General features: G+C 52.3%; 1 pseudogene; it reads right to left on the reverse strand.

The window, feature by feature from the left end:
* Positions 1–1,001: 1,001 nt before the first annotated feature.
* On the reverse strand, positions 1,002–2,175 carry LOC144168222 (uncharacterized; annotated as a pseudogene).
* Positions 2,176–5,990: the final 3,815 nt, after the last annotated feature.

Below are 5,990 nucleotides of genomic sequence, written 5' to 3' on the forward strand. Positions count from 1 at the left end.
AAAGAACTTACATTTTTCTTTTTTCAGTTTAATTCCATGTTCCTTAAACCTAGCTAGCACGCTTTCCACCTTCTGATAGCACTCCTCGAAGGTTTCCCCAGCGATTAACACATCATCAATGTAACAGGATACTCTATCTAGGCCTTTTAACAGGTCATTCATTACCGCCTGAAAAATAGACGGGGCACTCGTGATCCCATAGGGTAGCCGTGTATACTGAAACAAGCCAAGATGCGTATTCACGGTGACCAAACTCTGCGAGTCCAGATCAAGTTCTAGTTGCTGGTAGGCCGTTGAGAGATCTAGGACTGTGAAGTATTTACACCCGTGCAACGTTGCGAAGATATCTTCCATTACTGGCAACGGGTAATGGTCCGTTCGGAGAGACTGGTTTACTGTCATTTTATAATCCCCGCAAATTCTGACCTCCCCGTTGGGTTTTTACACGACCACTAGAGGCGTTGCCCAGTCGCTACGTTGAACCGGAATTAGGACCCCAGCTCCTACCAGCGCCTGCAATTCTTTTGACACCGCGTCTCGCATTGCGAAAGGCACCGCTCGGTGCTTGCAGAACACGGGCGTGCTCCCTTCTTTCAAAAGCAGTTTTACCGGGGTGCCTTTTATCAACCCAAGTTCGGGCTCGAACACCTCTAGAAATTTTTCTACCAGTTGTGCTACCTTGTCTACGCTGACACCGCACACGCTCAACCAGTCCAGCTTAAGAGCCTCCAGCCAATCTCGACCCATCAGCACCGTCTCACATTTCTGTGGCGTCCGCACGACAACTAGCGGGAGGGTGACCGCCTGACCATGGTGCTCGACCGGTACCTTCACCCTCCCCACGGTCTGCAGGGGAACGCCCCCGTACGTTCGTAGCCTAATTCGACAACTTTCCAGGGCTAGGTCTGGCCAATACTTCACAAACACACTTTCAGGTACAATCGAAACAGATGCCCCCGTGTCGATTTGCATTCGCACATTTCTACCTGCCACCTTAACGTTCACCGTATAGCTAGGATGGCTACTGTCGCAGGCAAATATGTTATGAGCACAAGTTCGTCCTCACCGTTCATTGTCTCTAGGTTGTCACGGACGTCGTCCACGGCTCGCACCGCGCGCGATGAGGCAGCCTTGCAGACCCTCGACAGATGACCCATCCGCTTGCATAGATGGCACTTGTATTTCCGGAACGGGCAGGACCTTCCGTCGTGGGATGATCCACCGCAGCGGAAACAGTCTGGCGTTTCGATGGGGTGTTCCGCTCCGTCGGCTGCTGCTGCTGGCTTGGCTGAAGCTCTAGCTGCGGGCTTGGCCCGGTAGGTGTGGCGAACATCATGCACTTCCTCCGGTTGTCTCGTAGCTGGTTGAAACTTTCTAGTCTCGGCCCGAGCTAGTTCAACACTTTTGGCAATGTCGCACGCTGTGGCAAAGGTCAATGTGCTCTTCTTGAGAAGTTCCGCTTGGGTCGGTTGGTCTTTTAAGCCGGCCACAAACCGGTCCCGCAACGCTTCTTCCAGAAAGGGCCCAAATTCACACGACGACGCCAGCCTTTTTAATTCCACGGCGAATGCAGCCACACTCTCACCTTCATGCTGGGACCGGCGATTAAACCGGAACCGTTCCGCAATCACCATTCGCTTGGGGGCGTAATGCTCCTTGAGAACGGTGACGAGCTGACTGTATTCCTTCTCCTCAGGCTTTGCCGGGGCGAGCAGGTTCAAAGTCAAAGTCAAAGTGAGTTTTATTTACATCGTCAAAAAGAACGATGCGTTCTTTAACGTGCGGTAAGTCTTCTTGCCCATGGCGGTCACGAATGTCGAGACTTTCAAATCATCGCTCACCTTCTAGGCGCGGACGTAGTGTTCAAACCGCTCCACGTATGATTCAAAGTCTTCGTCCTCATCTTCGTTGAATCGCTCGAACTGGCCTAGCGAAGCCATGTCGCTGTATCGACCCGGCTGCCTCCGTTGATTCCTGGTCACGGCAATCCCATCCTCGTCGCCACTGTTGTGTTCTTGACTAGACGGAGGCAGTAGTCAACCGGGACGAGCAGACCATGTTTATTGGTCACCAGATGTTAGTCGAAGAACGCAGAGGATTAGGCGCGGCTGCTTATAAGCGATAGCCGCAGCAGAGAACAGGGCAGATAGTGGCACTCCCTGAGCGGGCGCATGCGCAAGGACACGGTTCAAATGACACAACAATTTGTATACAAGTTTTTTTCCAAAGTGGCAGTTAACCGAATGTGTAGCAGCCTAGATTCCTATCAAGTCAGAGAGCAGGCCAGGTTTAGGAAAAAAATACTCAACAATGGATCACATGCACGCCGTCAATCAAGTGATAGAAAAAAACCGCAGAGTATACTAATCCCCTTTACATGGCATTTATAGACTACAAAAATGCGTTTGATTCAGTAAGCCCCGCAGCAGTGCTGGAAGCAGTGAAAGACCATCAAATAGAGGAGACATAAATAAGACTCCTACATGACATATCTAAAGCATGCATTGGCAGAATAGTCCTTTACATACCAAGCAACAAATTCCCCATCCTTAAGGGCGTGGCACAGGGTGGTACCACCTCGCCAAAACTGTTCACAGCTTGTACGAAGGGGGAATTAAGCATGCTTGACCAGGAAAACACAGAATTACGGATAAGCGTAGCAAATTTGAGACATTTAAAGGGACATTGAAGTGAATTTGTCAAGCTCCTGTTTTTGCTTGCACTGCGTAGACTGGGTTATCCGGTTGACAAGTCGGTAAATATTTTAAAAAGCGCGTAAGAAGTAAATCTACCATGCGCGTATTGTGGCGGCCGCACCAACTAAAGGCTGTGACGACGGGAGGAGACGCACCGTGATTGGACGGTGTCCAAGGTTAGCATTCAAACAAGTTTAGGTTTCGGTACTGTAAAACAACATGCTTGACATCCGATGGCATCGTTGGATGGGCATTCTCGATATCTCAGTAATCATCATACCGCGCTTCTGCCATGTTGCCGGCTGTAAAACGCATAAGATAAGCCTCCCAGGACGGCTTGAAATCGTAGCAATCACTAGCCGAGGCTTACGTAGTGGATGAACGCCCTCCGCGTCCCCGCAGACGCTCAAATGCCATGTGCTTTTCCCTCATATTTGCAGCTTGCCTCACTCATACCAGTATCGCAAAAAGCGTGTTCACACCAGGGCAAGGGTCTGTTGATTCTGGCCTGTGCACACTGCCCGCAAGCAGTCGGTGCTTATGGCAACAGCACGCCAACGAGAACTCGCTAGCGCGCCCGTGTCAGCCTGCGCGCGTTCTGTGAACTACTTCGTGGAGAACTGAACGTTACGGCCCAAAAAAAGATGAACTCAGTACATAAAACATCAGCCGAAAACGAAAAAGTCAACTTAAAATCATTGCCCCGCGTATATGCTCCTTTCGTTGCAAATGTCAACAAAAGACGATAGTCTTTATCGACGTTTGCCAAGTAAATGCCTCCCTTCGCCTTACCGCTTACGTCTCATTTTGTTCCTCTTGCGTCGCGCTCCTCCCAAGGTAAAGACGCCAAAGGTTTGCTTAAATCATTTTACATTTACCGCGTTCCACTCCTCCAGGTCGCATGTCTCGATGCCAACGCTGCCGTACGGCGAAGACGCGCGTGAATCGAGGCGCCCTACTTCAACGTTTACAGAAGCGCGTTTCCCTACTCCACGTGCGTTGCAAGCATAACGGGGAACCTATCTAGTGGAACCTTTCGTAACTGTTGCCGGTTTATTTCTTAAAATGACGACAGAAGCTATAGTGGCGCGGGCGACAGCAGGCGACGGCGGAGTGATTTTTCTGCCGTTGATGAAGTATTTAATTTTGCAAAAATCAAGCATGTATGATTTTTTATAAAGAAACACTGCAAATATCACTTCTGTACTAATCTGTTGTCTTATATTCGCGTAATGTCTTGTTCTTCTTCAACAATGTTGACAAGTATGGACATTACACCGGACTTAGACGGGTAGATTTAGCTGTGACAATATAAGACTATTGCGCAGCACTACTTTACTTTGGCCGGGTGGCTGAATCAAGTCACAGACAGAAATACAGACAGACAGACAGACGTACAGACAGAACAAAATTTCTGGGTTTAAGTGGCCTAAGAAAGGCTATCGTCTTTAGAAAAAGAGTGTACCCTCGGGGATTTGAATTCGAGACTTCCAAAACACTTGCAATAACATACCCAGCGCTACAGACCACTCGGCCACGGCCGAGCGCTGTGGACCTTCAAAATAGAAGGTATATAATGTATAACCATTTTGCACTTTTATTTAGTTTTAGCATTTCAAGCAGCCTAGGTGACTATTTGTTGTATTGCGCTCCTGCAGTAAGCGTCCACCAAGTTTCCACGATAAAGACGAAGACGGAGAACGAGGACGTGCTCCGCGATCGCTCCGTCTTTTCTTGCTAATTGTGCCGGTTATTAAGCCTGGATCTTCATGGTACTGCATCGCCTGGATGTATAAGCCTGTGAGGTCCACGCGGATACCCGAAACCGAGGTAAGGGAGCTCATATTTTGGAAATAAGGACCGATTTTGTGTACCACGCGGCGCGTCCGCAACTAAGCCTAGCGCAGAGCTGGCCTTGGCCGGGGAAGCGGCAGGCGTAGCGAAGACTCCACCTAGCTCGGAAGTTAATTACTCCGGCCATTGACCCCGAGATGTCGACCCTCATGCGGATCGAAGTGGATGGGGAAGAAAGTTTGCCAGAGGAAGTGTCCAGAGCGCAAGGCTGGAAAACGGCCGGCGAGAAATTGAATATCAACGGCGGCAGGCAGCTATGCCTAAGGGAAGGAAGCCATGGCGGCCAAGATTGCGCCAGCGCCGGAGCTGCACACAACACCTGTGGCCAGGACGGCGACCTCGGCGGCGCTTCTGAGACGATGCTGTGCCACAAGAAGGCGAAGCTAGTAAACAAGGGGAGACTTCTTAAGGGCGCGCGGATGCCAGACCTCCCGCGCGCCGACATGAAGATCATTCTGCGACCACGGGGCGGGCTTCGCGTCAGCGAAGTCTCGCGAGTGGAAATTAGCTGAGCGATCGCAGCGGCGGCCCAAGTTGCCGCAAGTGACTCAAGAGAGGATGTACTTTGCCTCAATAACCAACAAAACATAATTGTCGCAAGCACGCCAAGCAGGGAGAACGCGGACAAGTACGCAGCTGTGACCAGCATCGACATCAGAGGGACGGCCCATGAAGTCAGTGCGTACGAGTCCGCCCCCCATGGAACAGTCAAAGGTGTCATTCGGGGCATCCCGTTAGAGGACACTGCCCAAGAGATCCAGGACTACGTAGTGCACAAACACAACCCCACGGCAGTCCAGGCCAACCGGATCGGCAAGACGCGGTCCGTGGTCATCGCTTTTGCGGGGACCAAGGTGCCAAACTACATAAGCTATGGGAACCTGCTCGTGATGTGTACCCTACACCGCAAGCAGATAGATGTGTGCTACACGTGCGGTCGGCTCGGCCACAGGATGGACGTCTGTCCTAACCCCCAGGACCGCATCTGCCGGGGCTGTGGCGCAGCCAATACGGACCCTGAGCACTCGTGCGTGCCGCAATGCAGCCTGTGCGGCGGAAAAGCACCTCACCGCTGACCGAACCTGCAAGGCGCGCTTCAAGACGCCGTATGTTGTGCGCCGCCGGCGGTGGGCGCCGACGAGCCGAAGACGGCGACACAAGTCAAGAGAAAAGAGGTCGTACAGGGCGACCCCGCCGTAGCACATCGTCGCGGAGCCGATGGAGAACGCCGGCCCGCAAGGGCGGCCACCAGAGCCGTCAACGTTCGAGATCCCTCTCCCGGGGCGGCCCGAAGGGGGCCGGCCGGACGCCATCGGCTGGCCCTAAGGGGAACCGCCGCTGGGAGGCGGTCAAGAAGGGGAGCAGCGGCAAACGAGGCTCGAGCGGAAGACGCCAGAGGTCCCGGTCCTGGTCCCGAGCACCGAAGTCGAGGTCCCTGGT

The sequence above is a fragment of the Haemaphysalis longicornis genome, unplaced genomic scaffold (assembly GCF_048455015.1).
Source record: "Haemaphysalis longicornis isolate Haplotype H1 unplaced genomic scaffold, Haemaphysalis longicornis Haplotype H1 scaffold_2, whole genome shotgun sequence".
Classification (NCBI taxonomy): Eukaryota; Metazoa; Arthropoda; class Arachnida; order Ixodida; family Ixodidae; genus Haemaphysalis; species Haemaphysalis longicornis.